Here is a 17,427-nt window from a genome sequence, read left to right on the forward strand (position 1 = left end):
CAGATAAATAATAAATAATTTTTAAGCTTTTCTGAAGTGTTGATCACTGATTTTTGTTTTAATCCAGAGCAAATAATTCTCTAAAGTCGTTTTGGTGAAAGAAGAATGACATATTTTAAAGCAGCAAGAAAACTGCATTTTCTACTTAGATTTTTTTCTTAATATAACCTGCAACTAGAAGAAACTGAATGTTTTTAAACATAGGAGTCAGATAATCAGAACTTCACTTTAGGACAAGAGTTCTAGCACGTAGTATGTACAACAGACGTGGATCAGCAAAACCAGTCAAGATCTCGTTGTTCAGGGAAGGAGAGAGGACTGAAACTCAGAGACGGAAGTACAAATAGAAAAGGAGGAAACTGCGTGGGAGACACTGGGGTGACGCGTCTACACAGCGAGGTATTAATTAAATGAGGAGGAAAAGAGAAAATTAAATGCCAAACATAATTCTAGAGTTCTAAGTATAGAAGAATAGGTCTCACTCAAGGAAAATAGGGAAATCAAGAGAAAAGGCTGATTTTGCGGACAAAGATTGTAAAATATCTTTAGGACTTGTAGAATTGTAAATGTTCTATTAATTAGAACATTAGAGCTAAGGCATGTCTAGAGCTAAGACATCTAAGTCTATATGGGAATATAGAATGCACTAAAATAACCTTCCAATAAAATCAGAAAACAAGCACATGCTCACATGCACACACACACACACACACACACAGCCTCAAACATAACAAAAAAATTATATAATCTTCCTGGCATGACAAGTTCTGATTGTAATTTTACCCATTTAATTACTCTTTCTTCTAAGAAAAGAAAAGCAGTCATTAGTATTATGTAATTTGCTTAATCTAACCACTACTTATCAAGTACTGACAGGTCAGTACTGGTTCACCTACTGGTGATACAGAGATGCACTGCACTGGTTCACCTACTGGTGATACAGAGATGCACTGCACTGGTTCACCTACTGGTGATACAGAGATGGAGCTCAACGAGGCTCCTGACACCACGGAAAAGGGCAGGTACACAGGTAGATCGGTAGATAATATGGTAGATCGGTTCATGGGGAGGTGAGCGCTAAGAATGAAAATAGAGCAGGATAAGTATTATAGAATGACTGGGTTTCTGGGTTTCTATCTCAGGGGAGATTAAGGAAGGTCCCTCTGATGAGGTAACATTTGAACAAAGACCTGGATAAAGTGAAGAAATGAAATCTGGTGGAAAAGTAGCCCAGGCGAAGTTGCAGCAGCAGCAGCAAAGTCCCTGAGGCCAACAGGTAGAGAGTTTTATGTGTTACACATCTCCTTCCCTGCCCAGCCATGCCATGGCCTTGCACAGTTTCTCCCCTCACCAACCTCAGGCTCTGGTGTGTGTAGGGCTTTGGGCCCAACGGTATGGGAGTGGATGTCATAAAATCACATCTGTCCAAAAGTTTTGAGTGTCCTTGTATGGTTTTGCTTGGTCCCCACTGTCCCTGCCATCTGTCATCTGAAGCACATGTTGTGGTGGCCACCGCTTCCAGGATGAAAGACCAGTGGGGCACACCTGACCCCGACCCCAGCCTGAAGCAGAGCTGTCCCAACAGTGCACATAGCCATGAGCAAGAGAAAAGTTTTCATTTTAAGCCACTAAGATCTGGGGAGATGGGGGACTATACAGCATAATTGCAGCAGAAATGTGACTGACGCCATGCAACAGATAGGAACTTGAATGCTGGTGGAATAAGTGAAAGCAAGAACGGCTAGAGCAGAATAGGTGGCAGGGAGAATACCTAGACACAAGGTGAGAAAAATGTTAAATTATAGAAGCCCCTTGGGGCCCTCCCTGTCCCTCCCAGGACCTCTTGTTGATACTAACATTCCCTGTTTTCAAAACAAAAATGTTTTTATCTTTGAGAAGAGGCCACTCAAAGGGGTTCAAGTTTGAAATGTCTTCTAAGTGTGATAGATAGGATTTTAAGGTTTATGTTTTTAAAACATCCTTCTGGAAGCTGTGTGAAGAATAGAATTAAAGGTGACAAGGGTGGAGAGGGTTACCAGGAAGAGATGTTTCGAGTCGTCTAGGCAAGAGACAGTGGTGATTAGACCCTGAGTGCAGCAGTGCAGAGGGGAGATGGAATTCTATTTGCCATGTCTTTGAAGGGTGAGCTGGCCGGACTTGCCGTGTTTTGGAGGTGTAGTTGCCTGTCCAGAGACATGGAGGGGGATTCCCTAGAGTTTGGGCCTGAGTAATTCCCTAGAATATACCCAGCACCTGCCATGTGCTCTATGGGAGACAAGAAGCATAAGACATAATTTCCATCTACTGAAACCTTACAAAACAACACATAAATTTTGAATTAAAATAGTCTTTGCTTAAGAACAAAAGAAAATTCGAATCATAATAAATATTGAAGATTTCAAGGAACATGCTGCATAACAAATAGCACTGCTTATATATACAGTACATACACGGATTGTACGCCTGTATTCATACTCTGCACACACACAGGACTTTAACCATGATTTATAATTAGCTGAAGGAGTACAGGCACTCTGAGTCCTGTATGAATTGCCAGTGACCTTCTAATTTGAATTAGGACGTGTAGTAGCAGGAGCTAACAGGAAAGGACAAGTGGAAAAGAGTTTACAGGGAATTTGCTGATGTATTCAGACAAGCAGGAAGTTAAGCACGGCTTTAAGGTTTTAAGTAAGGCTGCCGGGGAGAAGATGCACTCTAAGGAAAAGAGAGAGAGAGAAGCCAGTTGGTGGAGGGAGGTAAAGTTGGGTTTTAGAAGTGTCATGTTCAAGGTAATGGCAGAGTGTTCTGTGGAAATGAGGAGCAGTGCCTGAGAGAAAAGACTGGAATAATAATAGTAATCACCCGCTAACACTTTCTGAGCACTTACTTGTTGCTTGGCACTGTCTAAGCACTTTACATGTATTATCTTATTTGACCCACATAAAACCCTTAAAAGCCAGATTCCAGTGAGGAAACTGGCTGGGAGAGTCACTCAGCTTCCCAGGTAGCAGAACCAGGCTGTGGAGCCAGCCAATCTGGTTCTAGAGCAGATGTTGTGCTGTGGAGGCCAGAGGGAGGGGACAGGTGTAGAGAGCTGTATGAATTAAATATATCCTTGGCATCTCCTTGAGTCACACTCAGACTGGTTTTCATTAGCACTGCTGCAGGATATCTGCTTCAGGTTCGTCTTTCCTCCCCATCCAGGCTTTTAAACTCCTGGAGAAACCCCATGGTTTTGTTCCTCCCCTTCACTGATTAGTGCAGTGTTGAATATCTTCATTCTTTCATTCACGCAACAAATTTTCATTGGGCATCAGTGACGGACCAGGCACTGTGCTAGGAGAGGGAGCAGATCCAAAGGACGACCAGGATCTTTACCCTTGAAGAGACACCCCCTAGTAGAAAACAGAGAGATGTGAGCTTGTCATTATAGTGTAGCACGATGACAACTGTAACCCAGGTGAAATGCTGTGGCCTCCATTAGGTACTCAGAAAAGCAAGAGATGCTTTTGTTCTCTTTGACCAGATACTAGAAGAGTCATTAATTTCTGAGGACTGTCATCATGAATTACCACAGATGGGTGGCTTAAAGCAACACGGATTCATTCTCTCACATTCAGGAGGCCAGAAGTCTGAAATCAAGGTGACAGCAGGCCTCCAAAGGCTCTAAGCAGATCCTTCCTTGCTTCTTCCAGCTTCTGGTAGCTTCCGAATTCCCTTGGCTTGTGGTAGCATCACTCCAATCTCTGCCTCCATCTTCACATGGCCTTCTCTGTGTGTCCCCCAAGGAGAGGACGTTTTATAAGGACATCAGTCACTGGATTTAGGGTCCACTCAAAATCCTGGATGGTTTCTTCTCCAGGTTCTTAACTAATTACATTTGTAAAGACCCTATTTCCAAACAAGTTCACATCCCAGAAAAGACAGTCTCTTCGATAAGTGGTGCTAGGAAAACTGGACAGCTACATGTTAAAGAATGAAATTAGAACACTCCCTAACAGTATACACAAAAATAAACTCAAAATGGATTCGAGACCGAAATGTAAGGCCAGACACTATAAAACTCTTAGAGGAAAACTAGGAAGAACACTCTTTGACATAAATCACAGCAAGATATTTTTTGATCCACCTCTTAGAGTAATGGAAATAAAAACAAAAATAAACAAATGGGACCTAACGAAACTTAAAAGCTTTGGCAAAGCAAAGGAAACTACAAACAAGACGAAAAGACAGCCCTCAGAATGGGAGAAAATATTTGCAAACGAATCAACGGACAAAGGATTAACCTCCAAAATATATTAACAGCTCATGCAGCTCAATATTAAAAAAACAAACAACCCAATCCAAAAATGGACAGAAGACCTAAATAGACATTTCTCCAAAGAAGACATACAGAGGCCAAGAAGCACGTGAAAAGCTGCTCAACATCACTAATTATTAGAGAAATGCAAATCAAAACTACAGTGAGGCATCACCTCACACCAGTTAGAATGGCCATCATCAGAAAATCCACAAACAACAAATGCTGGAGAGGGTGTGAGGAAAGGGAACCCTCTTGCACTGCTGCTGGGAATGTAAATTGATACAGACACTATGGAGGTTCCTTAAAAAACTAAAAATAGAACTACCATAGACCCAGCAATCCCACTACTGGGCATATTCCCAGAAAAAACCATAATTCAAAAAGACACATGCACCCCAATATTCATTGCAGCACTATTTACAATAGCCAGGTCATGGAAGCAACCTAAATGCCCATCAACAGACGAATGGATAAAGAAGATGTGGTACATATATACAATGGATATCACTCAGCCATAAAAAGGAACGAAATGCGGTCATTTGGTGAGTCGTGGATGGATCTAGAGACTGTCATACAGAGTGAAGTAAGTTAGAAAGAGCAAAACAAATATCGTATATTAATGCATATATGTGGAACCTAGAAAAATGGTACAGATGAACCGGTTTGCAGGGCAGAGATAGAGATACAGATGTAGAGAACAAACGTATGGACACCAAGGGGGGAAAGTGGCGGGGGTGTGTGTGTGTGATGAATTGGGAGATTGGGATTGACATGCATACAGTGATGTGTATAAAATGGATAACTAATAAGAACCTGCTGTATAAAAAATAAATGAAATTTAAGAAAAGGTCACATCCCGAAGTTCCAAGGTTCACATTCAGAGAAAAACGAATAGTCCTTCCAGCCAAAAATACTCTAGCTACAACCCCATTTGAGCTAACCTGGGCAAAAGGGGAAAATCGGGGCTCACACAAGCAGAAAGGGCAGGAGTATGAAGCAGGGGTCCCAAACTGCAAGCTTGTTTCTCCCTCTTTGTTACAGATTTTTTCTGGTACCCCTATGCCAGCTTCATTCTTTACACCTCTTTGAAAGGCTAGAGACCTATGGACCACTGATAGCATCAGCCCTCATATCCTTATATCTTCATGGTCAGAAAAGAAAGAGGCATGTTGCCCAGCTCCAGAACTGAAAATCCCAGAGCACAACCAGTTATGTTGGTTTTTCCCAGAAACAGAGTTCTGTGCTGTACGAATCATGAAAAAAAGAAAAAATATGTTCTCCTCGGATTGCCAAAAAGGAACATAAAAGGCTGAGGCCATCACCAATCTAAATCTAATTGTAAAAATGACTCCATTCTTCTGATAAAATCGAATGCTTTTTAAAGCACTAATTAAAAGCAAAAGGAACGATTAATTTCACTCATGGGAAAATATAAGAGCGTCATCCACCTTGAAGAGAAGCGTGGAGTAAACCTTTCTTTGGTAACTAAAGATCATTACAAGGGTCCCTATTTTAACTTTCTGTGAATAATACAGGAGTTGGCAAAGTTTTACTGTAACGGGCCAGATAGCAGATATTTTAGGCTTTCAAGCAAGAGGCAAAATTGAGTAGATTATGTAGGTACTTATATAATCCTTTAAAATATAATTGTTGGAGGGCTTCCCTGGTGGCGCAGTGCTTGAGAATCTGCCTGCCAATGCAGGGGACACGGGTTCGAATCCTGGTCTGGGAAGATCCCACATGCCGCAGAGCAACTAGGCCCGTGAGCCACAACTACTGAGCCTGCGTGTCTGGAGCCTGTGCCCCACAACAAGAGAGGCTGCGACAGTGAAAGGCCCGCACACCGCGATGAAGAGTGGCCCCCGCTCGCCGCAACTAGAGAAAGCCCTCGCACAGAAACGAAGACCCAACACAGCCAAAAATAAAAATAAATAAATAAATAAATTTTTTTAAAAAAATATATAATTGTTGGAGATCATAAAAAAAACTTTCTCTGCTCACATATCATACAAAAACAGGTGGCAATCCGAATTTGTTCTTCAGCCTGCAGCTTGCTAATCCCTTGTGCAGGCTTTCAGGCAGAAAACCTTCAGCGTCTACCATTTCGGTTTAATATTGGTTTTCTTTAAACTCATAATCAAATAGCCATAGAGGGGGTTAGGATGATAGCAGTCAGCTAGTTTGATTTTTCCATTTACCCATAAGGGAATGCCCAGAACTACGAAGCAACCTGCTCATGCCTTCAACTCTAGTCTGTAGTAGAACCCGAATGAGAACCCAGTTCTTTAACCTCCTAATCTGGGACCTTTTCCTCTAAACCAAGGTGCCTCTTACAGATTCATTTTTCTCAAATAGCCAACAACAAAGGACTCAAGTTTAAATACTCAAGCATCTCTTCCTAAGCTAGGTCTAATCACGTATTTGGTCCCAATTTGAAGATTGATGGGAATGACATGGCCAACTTGAGCAAAGGAGCATGACGGCTATGGGGAGATGGTTTTCCATTTGAGAAGGTCACTTTATCAAGTCCCCAAGGGATCAGGTGCTACAGCCCAGGCCACCAACCTCACAACACCTCCATGAATGGCAACAACAAAAGCCATGAACGATGACAATTATTAACATTGTTGAATATTTACTCTAAACCAAGTACTTTTGTTACATTTTAGAAGCATTCCTTCACTGTTTTAAGATTCCAAAGAGGGAGATAAAATCACCTTTGGAGGTGATTTTATCAGGAGACAGACACAGTCTGAACATGGTAATAATGCACATTACACGACCCAATTCGTTTGTCATTACTGAGGCTGGTTTTTAAAGCTCATAATTTATGGCTCTTCCATGCCACTATAAATTAAAACAGGGTGGGTGTCCAATATAGCTCACAGGAATGACATTCCACCCATGAAGCACGAATTCTCCAAGGTGGAAAGCAGCCGGCGTTACATGTTACAACCTTATGTATGATAACTCCGTGTGTTCCTTGGCAGGCCACACACTTAGTTCTCAACACAGACACCTCCGCCCGCCCACCTCCAGTGGGTAATTCACTCTCTTCTGCTGTGAATTTGCACAGCATTGCATCAAGAACCCACACCTGGTACCAGAGAGGCTAACAGTGAGACCACCGTGGAAAAGGAAAGCACTGCTAAACAAATTTTGAAAATTGGAGTCTGTTTACTGCCAGATAGCAGGAGAACAGAAAAAGCTAACTTTAAACAATGAATGCAGAAAAGGACAGTTTAAAGTATCTAAAGAAACAAACAAAAGTATTCGAGTGATAATAAGGTAAGCATACAAGGTCCTAAAACTGCCTCTCCAGCCTATCCTTCAGTCAATCCAAACTATTTTCTATTCTCCTTAGGCCCCTTGCATCCCCAGGCTTTGTTTCTTTCTCCACGCTCATCTCAGCACCTAGAACTCCCTTACCCTATCTAACCTCTCAATCACTGGTTCTCAGTTTTTTCTATACAGACACAACTAAGGGCCTCAACCCCCTCCTCGTGGATGACGATGGCCCCCAATAACTGTGTGAAGCAATGGAGGCACGTCTCCAAAGCATCGTTTGCCATTTGAAAACATTCCTCAGATGAAAGGAAGGGGCATGCAAGCTCCCAGCTAAGAATCATTAGTCTACGTTATTGGTTCTCAGCTTTGGCTGCCCAGTAGTAAAACCTAGAAAGTTAAAAAACATCTGATGCTCAGGCCCAAACCCAGATCAATTGAATCGGGATCTCTGGATGTAGCACCAGAGTCCTGCTAGGTTTTAAAAGCTCCACAGGTGATTCTATCAGTTTTGAGAACCACTGGCCTAAATTCGAAATTCTACCGTAGCCCCCAAGACCTCAGCTTTCTTAAATCCTCAAGTGGATCATCGATAAATACTGCTCTACAATATCTTCCCTGAAGCCCTGGGGTCAGATGTGTTTCACAATTCACAACTGTTTTTGGATACCCTGTGTGTGTGTGTGTGTGTGTGTGTGTGTGTGTGTGTGTGTGTGTGAGTGTGTGTGCGTGTGCAGCAGTGTATTAAAATATGCAATGCCCTCAGGTGAGTCTAGGGAAGCACCCCATAATCAAACACATTAACATTCTGCAGTGAAACAAATAAACATCCACAAAGAGACTATAAATAGACCATCTTAGTTGAGGTCAGATTTTGTTCCCAAACGAGTTAAGAAACATTTTTCCATTTGCAGAGCTTTGACGTTTTGGAATCCCAGGTAATACATTGTAGACCTGGGTTAATCAAGCAGCTGCCTTTTCCGAAGTGCATACATTAATCACAATGATGAGCAAGGCTCCGATCCCTCCCTTGACAAGCTTGCCACCTAACTGGGGGAATAGGGTAAGAGGCACCTAAACTACCAATTCTAGTCAGGGCAGCTTTTCTCAAAGCATGCTTAGCACAGTGGCTCTCAATCCTGCCTGCACATAAAAGTCACCCAGGAATTTGTGATTAATGTCGCGGCCATACTTCAGAAAAAATTAAATCAAAATTGGGGGCATAGGGCTTCCCTGGTGGCGCAGTGGTTGCGAGTCCGCCTGCCAATGCAGGGGACACGGGTTCGTGCCCCGGTCCGGGAGGATCCCACATGCCGCGGAGCGGCTGGGCCCGTGAGCCATGGCCGCTGAGCCTGCGCGTCCGGAGCCTGTGCTCCACAACGGGAGAGGCCACGACAGTGAGAGGCCCGCGTACCGCAAAAAAAAAAAAAAAAAAAAAAATGGGGGGCATATACCTATTTTAAGTGTGAATAGTAAGTTTAAAAATAATCACGAAGAAAAAAATACATTAGAAGAAAGTAACTTGGTTTTCTGTTGCTGAATGGAGGTAAAAGTGATTTTGAAACGTACTCTTTGCGGTTTGGACAGTTGGGAAAAGACCCAGGGTGCAGGGGGAGGCTGTGGAGAGATGCAGAGCAGTGATGAGTCCTGGAGTCTTGATTCAAAAGGAGTAATTTGACTTTGCTAAGAAAAGGAAAAAAAAAAGACTTGATGTGCTCTTCTTTCAAGCAGAGCTTCTCAGGCTGGGGAAGACAACAGGCAGATAAAGAGTTTGGAAGACGCTTCTCAGCTTATTCTCACCCTCTGTCTCCAGCCCCCATCCCAACTCCAAGTGAAAACAACTTCTCCAAATCTTCTGCTTTCATGTGATTCATTATACAGTAGTCTGTGACATATCATCAATTTTTTGAGCTGTAATTTAAGTCTTTTGTTATAAATTAGGTTTTTACATGTTTGTGCCTATCTCCCTAACCAGATTACAAGCTAGAAAACAGAGGTTATTTCTTATAATTTCTTACATTTTCTCACAATAGCTATTACTATGCCTTACATAATTTAGATTTTCAATCATTTGATTTTATTTTGAACCCAAACCTTGGACCTCCATTGAGGCTGACAGAACTGGAAACAATATAAATCAAAGTGAGAAATATATGAATGATGTTTTTTCCTGGTGTAAAATTACGAGTGTTCACCCTTGACCTAAAAAAGTCCTATAAATCACTAAGAAAAGAGGGAATAACAGGTAGATGGATGAGTTTTTTAATCCTTACTCTGAGTCTACATGACCTATGTTATTCAGTGGTTGCAAAAGTAACTGCCTTACTCAAGCAAGAGAGGGGAAACTTTAAGTTATTAACAGAAAACCTTAATTAGACTAATTGCTAACAAAAAGGGGAATGATCACCGTCAGGTCAGCAAAGAAATCAGAGAAATAGAAGTCTAGCTTGATATCAATAAAATGACACTTCAAGAGAGATGACATAAGCAGTCTGAGCCTCCATTCTTTTTTCTAAATCACATGGAAGCACCTGGCACAGTGAGACACATGTTGGGTGTGATCCGTGATGTCTAGGTACAAGCACAGAAAAAATCTAGGTCATGGTACAGCCTTAGCAACAGCGGGTATCTCTGGAGGAAAGTCTAGGATGGGTGTCAAGGAATTGGTCAGGGCTCAATCACAGAAGCAGACAACTAGAAAAAAAAAAAAAGAAAGAAAAAACATACATAAAGTTATATATGAATATTCTTCATATATAATATTATGTATGTATATTCTCCATATATATAATTATGTGCATATATTCTCCATATATGTAATTATATACACATGCACACATGGATTGGTCACGAATGTTTAACTTGGCTGTCGGAATGGAAGATGGATGTAAGATGGGGAAAAGCAAGAACAAGCTGGAATCCACAAGCACGAGCTGGACAGACTGAAACCCTTTACCGCTGACCTTTGTGCCAAGGTGTCCTAGAGAGCTCGGGGCCTTTTGTTGCTCATTTAGACACACACACCTATATGTGTTTGTATACCTAGCCTAAAAGTCTGAAGAGCTGTTGGAGGGTTGGAGGATGGGGGAGAAGTTACAGACCCGGTGCTGCCCCCACCAAGGATGTGCAGATCAGCAACACTGTGTATGAGCTGAAAAAAGCCGGGTCTTTCTTCTGCCCTCTGCGCCTCACACAGGAATCTCTGCTGGGGCTGCCCTCAATGCAGCATGAAGGAAAACAAATTGTGGAAAATGCAATTCAGCCTAGTCAAGCTGACAGGTTAGAAAGCCACCAAAGGTCTTTAACTTACATGGTTTAAAAAAAAAAAATTTTTTTTGGCAAGGAGCGGGGAGAGAGGGAAGGAGAAGGTACTTTATTAAAAATATTTTTTTTTATTTTTAAAAGAAATCAAATCTAAACCATTAAACTATGTCATATGAACGAGAGAAGTCATTTTTTTCTTCCTGATATATTGAGCTATAAATTATATACAGCACTACATACGTTTAAGGTGTTCAGTATAATGATTTGACTTACATTCATCATGAAATGATTACCACAAGTTCAGGGAACATCTACCATCTCATACAGATACAAAATAAAGGAAAAAAATTGTTTTCTTTTGATGAAAATGCTTAGGATTTACTCTCTTAACTACTCTCACATATAACATAGAGCAGTGTTAATTATATTTATCATGTTGTGACTTACAGCCCTAGTACTTGTTTATCCTATAACTGGAAGTTGGTATCTTTTGACCACAATTTAAGGCTGTCATGACACTGATAATATTCAAGCCAACGATTTAGGTAAGCAATCAAAAAAGCAGAAAAGATGTAAAGGTTGGATATTTGAAAATATCTGAAGGATCAAGTAATTTCCTCAGCTGAGGGACTGGTATAATAATGACACATCCTTTATAGTTTTTCCACACTCTTACATACTCAAAGGTGGGGTTCTGTGATCTTCCACAGATGCAGAAGTTCTAAAGTTTAATGTCTGACATAACATATCTTTTCCCTCATCCACCACAAAGACTTTTGTCTCCAGCAAAGTGTTCATCACATTTTTACATGATTCCTTTCCAATTACTTCTGCCCTTTTAAGTCATGAACTGCCTGAAATAAATGTAAGTGAAAAATGGTACTCATCAAAAAGAATAGGCCCTATGTCCTCACCAACCATTTTTTACAAAGAATCAGCCTTTGGTAGAACTTGAAATAAAATATTGGCCCTTCTGGAAAGCCTCCCTAAGTTCTGACCTTGATAATATGTGTTGTTGTTGCTGTTATTTTTCTGCAGCCCAAATAAGTATGAAGACTGCATCAAGGTGGGGCCGTCAGAAATAACAGGTCCAATTTCTCCAAAGAAGACATACAGATGGCCAAGAAACACATGAAAAGCTGCTCAACATCACTAATTATTAGAGAAATGCAAATCAAAACTACAACGAGGTATCACCTCACACCAGTTAGAATGGTCATCATCAGAAAATCTACAAACAACAAATGCTTGAGAGGGTGTGGAGAAAAGGGAATCCTCTTGCACTGTTGGTGGGAATGTAAATTGATACAGCCACTATGGAGGGAGAACAGTATGAAGGTTCCTTTAAAAACCAAAAATAGTACTACCATATGACCCAGCAATTCCACTTCTGGGCATATACCCAGAGAAAACCATAATTCAAAAAGATATATGCACCCCAATGTTCATTGCAGCACTATTTACAATAGCCAGGTCATGGAAGCAACCTAAATGCCCATCAACAGATGAATGGATAAAGAAGATGTGGTACATATATATACAATGGAATATTACTCAGCCATAAAAAGGAATGAAATTGGATCATTTGTAGAGACGTGGATGGATCTAGAGACTGTCATGCAGAGTGAAGTAAGTTAGAAAGAGAAAAACAAATATCGTATATTAACGCATATATGTGGAACCTAGAAAAATGGTACAGATGAACCAGTTTGCAGGGCAGAAATAGAGACACAGATGTAGAGAACAAACGTATGGACACCAAGGGGGGAAGCGGAGGGGGGTTGGGGTGATAGTGTGATGCATTGGGCGATTGGGATTGACATGTATACACTGCTGTGCATAAAATGGATGATTAATAAGAACCTGCTTATAAAAAAATAAAAAATAAAATTAAGCCTTCTAGAAAACAAAAGAAAGAAATAACAGGTCCAATTATGAGAGGTAATTGCATGCTTAGCAGTCATAAGTATCTGGTACATTTATATGGCACTGGCATGTTGGCATGAAGAACTTTGAAAATCAGGTTTTCCAAGCCATGGATCAATGTTAAGTGTTGGCTTTTTGCCAAAATCTCAAATGTTGATCTAATCCTTTACATTTAAGCCAGTCTACTCAATGGCCAATAGCCAATGAAATCAGGCTGCAAGCCCTTCGTTTACAGAGCCTGAACCTTGTAACAAGGAGCAAAGTGCTATGCACTTCATATACACTGTTTAATTTCACCTTCATAGCAAACTAATGATGTAGTTAGTATCTCTATCCTACTAACGAAGAGAAGGCTGGAATAACTTGTCCAAGACCTGTCTGATTCCAAAGCACAAGTATAACGACATACTATAGCATTCTACCCTCATCTAGCTCTGTTCATGATTACAACTCAGGACCTTTCTTTTTTTTTTTTTTAATATTTATTTATTTATTTTTGGCAGTGTTGGGTCTTCGTTTCTGTGCGAGGGCTTTCTCTAGTTGCGGCAAGCGGGGGCCACTCTTCATCGTGGTGCGCGGGCCTCTCACCATCGCGGCCTCTCCCGTTGCGGAGCACAGGCTCCAGATGCGCAGGCTCAGTAGTCGTGGCTCACGGGCCCAGTTCCTCCGCGGCATGTGAGATCCTCCCAGACCAGGGCCCAAACCCGTGTCCCCTGCATTGGCAGGCAGACTGTCAACCACTGCGCCACCAGGGAAGCCCAGGACCTTTCTTGACTTAATAATAACAGCCCATATTTACAGAGCACCAACCTGTAACAGATGTGGGTCTAAATGATTTATGGCTTTATAATCATTTAATCCTCACAGTTGTCCCATGAGAAGACTACCATTATCAGCATTATATACAAAAGGAAGTTCCTTTAGTGAGAAAAAGAGAAAGGATAGGAACCCTATTGTGCAACTAGGAGGAAGAATTTGAATTCTGGGGTTGGTTCAAATTCCAATATTGCCACCTTCTGTATCTTTATTTCGGGTTAAAATAAGACACCTCAAGCCCACGTACTTACCCAATGAGCTTCAAGCTTCTTTATTTCTAACCATGCTCTTATTACATTGAATTGCTTCACACTTTTGATTTTCTCCAATTTGGGGGTCTGCTCTTACCTTTGACCTTATCAAATTTTCCTGGTTTTCCTTGCTTGACCCATCACACACTTTAAGAACTTTGACTGACAGGCATCCTCCAGTTGTAAAGACATTCCTGATGATTTGGGACAATATACTCCACTTTAGAACCCAAGGACCCCAAGCCTGGATCTGGTCCCTGCTGCCTCATAAGGGGGATTAGGATATAGGCCAGGCCAAGCCTCTCTCTCTTACTCTCCCCCAAGTGCCCTCATGCTGCCTCCTTGACATCCCAGGCCCCCACTGGGAAATGTCACCAAGGCTTGTTCCCTCTTATCAGTACTTGCTAGTCAATTTCCTCTGCCTCTCAGTCCAAATAGACTCGTTTTGGTTTGAAGAGTCATACTCCCTGAAAAGAGAAAGCTAGCCAAAATACTAATCTGGTTTGCTGAATTCTGAGGTGTTAAAGGGCTAAAGTCGTTTCTTAAATGTATTTAACTATAAGGCACTTTAAAACTTTCAACGTATTGACAAAACACCAAAAGGAGTTTGTAAGATATAATGTACACTTAGATTTAAAAGATTGGCAAAAAAACGGTCAAAGATTTCATTTTATCCCTCAGGAAACGAGTAAAATTAGTTCAGGTGCATTTCTTTATACTTTGGAACAGCATAAGGAAACAACAATAAAACATAGTGAGTGATATTGATTCTCTTAACAAAAAAGACAGCAGCACGTGTCAGGTTAAAACATCATTACTTTTACATTTTGTCATCTTTTTAAATGAAAATAGTATTTTGCGTTGGTTATTGCTTAATATTAAGAGCGCTGTTGCCACGTCAGAGTGTGTTTCAGTCTTAAGTCTGTCCATTTATTTTGTTTCCTTACAACGTCCTGTGAAATGTTGTTTGGCACAGGTGTATGGTTGCTAAGATAAGAACATAAAACTGATGCTTCCCAGTATTCAGGTAGTCTTACATTTGGCCACTGAAAAAGTCTCTATTTCGTCTTGAAAAGCACGCTTCTTGTTTTTTAAGAAAGAGGAGGCTACAATGGTTCACTTTCTTTGGAAGAGTTGACTTGTTTATTTAAATAAGTTTGAACACTCTTTATTTAAAGCTTCTCTCTTCCAGACACAGACACATAGAAATACATTTGTATAGTATGAGTGTTTAACAAAAAATAAACAAGATAATGTCACAAAAGTGTCATTGTAAGTTTACCATGTCAGACAACACAGACAGCAGTAGTACGTTGACAGCCTACGGGTTACCCTGAAGATCATTTGTAATAAGTTGTTAGTGTGTATCATTGGGCAGGGCAGCCTCTGGGGTTCCTACATGTAGCCTTTTAGGACTTTTGACTACTTTTTTCTTAAGCAGATTATCTCAAAATAAAAAGTGCAGCTGAGAAAATGTATTTTATTTATCTCTTACATATATAAAGACATTTTAGGAAAAACACATTTCCAGAAACTTTTCCCCCATATAGTAGAGCAATTAATAACATCTCAAAGAGGGTCAGAATTCTTAAGTGGTATGAACAGTCTGGGAAATTCGAGATTAAAATATTATCCCTCAGTTGTAATATATATACTTCTGGGACAGTGCCTTAACCCAAATGCCTGAAAGTTTCCTGGCCAGAATACCAACAATCAAAACACATCAGGGACCACTCAGGTTTTTGTGTTAATTCAACCAAAACAGTTTCCATGCCTGGGGCTTGTCTATCAGGAGCCTGAAGTGAAGCCATGATTGGCCAACTGGTAAAAGGGAAGGATTCTGAGGTTGAGTCAAATAGTCCAGAGTTCAAAAACCTGCCACCTTTCACAAGGTACGTTCCCTCTTTGCTCCTGATCATCTGTAGAGTGTGCATAATAATAACATCCTTGAATATTTTTGATAAATAATTTGAGTACCTACCACATACCATACACTGTTCTCAGTAATAAAGACACAGCTGAGTAAGAGGTAGACCAGGTCTCTCAGGGAGCTTACAACCTAGTAAAGAGAACACGGACAACTAACAAGGAAATAAATGAAATGTAAAAGGTAATTGCAGTTCGTGCTAAGTACTATGTGGATAATAAAACCAGTTATGGACTGGAGCTGTGCTATCAGATACAGTAACCACATGTGGCTAGTTCAGTTGAAATTGATTAAAATTAAATAAAACTAAATATTCCGTTTCTTGATCACAGCAACCACATTTCAAGTCCTCCAAAGTCACATGAAGCTAGTGGCTACCATACTGGACAGCTCAGATATAGAATTTCAACATCATCACAGAAAACTCTACGGAATAGCACTGTTAACTAGAGTGATAAGGAGAAGTTGGGGCAAGGGACTACTTGAGCTGCTATTAATATATATAAACAACCATGCTGGAGATGTGGATGGACCTAGACACTGGCATACAGAGTGAAGTAAGTCAGAAAGAGAAAAACAAATATAGTGTGGCAGCACATATATGTGGAATCTAGAAAAATGGTACAGATGAACCAGTTTGCAGGGCAGAAATAGAGACACAGATGTAGAGAACAAACGTATGGACACCAAGGGGGGAAAGCGGGGCAGGGCGGGGGGATGAGTTGGGAGATTGGGATTGACATATATACACTAATACGTATAAAATAGATAAGTAATAAGAACCTGCTGTATAAAAAAGTAAATAAATAAAATTCAATATATATATATATATAAACAACCATGTGATGAGAAAAACAAACTGTAACAGGGACTCTATAAAGTAGAACTAATATTATGTTAACATTTTATGAGTTTGTATCTTTTTCTTCTCTCAGTTTATAAAGCCTAGGAATAGACTGATTGAAATATAGTTTGTTCTTGACTTCTAAATCATGGACTTCTAATATCTGAAATTCTAGGCTAACAATTTAGGCTCAGCACATTGAAGTAAAAAATCATTTTTTTCAGCATAGTTTCCTTGATCAGAAAAAGAAGGGAAGGGCTTCCCTGGAGGCACAGTGGTTGAGAGTCCGCCTGCCGATGCAGGGGACACGGGTTCGTGCCCCGGTCCGGGAAGATCCCACATGCCGCGGAGCGGCTGGGCCCGCAAAAAAAAAAAAAAAAGAAGGGAAGGGGCTTCCTTGGTGGCGCAGTGGTTGAGAGTCCACCTGCCGTTGCAGGGGACGCGGGTTCGTGCCCCTGTCCGGGAGGATCCCATACGCTGCGGAGCGGCTGGGCCCGTGAGCCATGGCCGCTGAGCCTGTGCTCTGCAACGGGAGAGGCCACAACAGTGAGAGGCCCACGTACCGCAAAAAAAAAAAAAAAAAAAGAAGAAGGGAAGATCTTCCCTAAACTTTTGATGAGTGATAAACTTCAGAAAGTAGCCAAGTGTATTAAACAGAAGGAAGAGTGGAAACAATTTCTTTTTTTTTTTTCTTTTTTTTCTTTTTTTTTCTGTACGCGGGCCTCTCGTGTTGTGGCCTCTGTCGTTGCGGAGCACAGTCTCCGGACGCACAGCCTCAGCGGCCATGGCTCACGGGCCCAGCCGCTCCGCG

The sequence above is a fragment of the Pseudorca crassidens genome, chromosome 4 (assembly GCF_039906515.1).
Source record: "Pseudorca crassidens isolate mPseCra1 chromosome 4, mPseCra1.hap1, whole genome shotgun sequence".
NCBI classification, from domain to species: Eukaryota; Metazoa; Chordata; class Mammalia; order Artiodactyla; family Delphinidae; genus Pseudorca; species Pseudorca crassidens.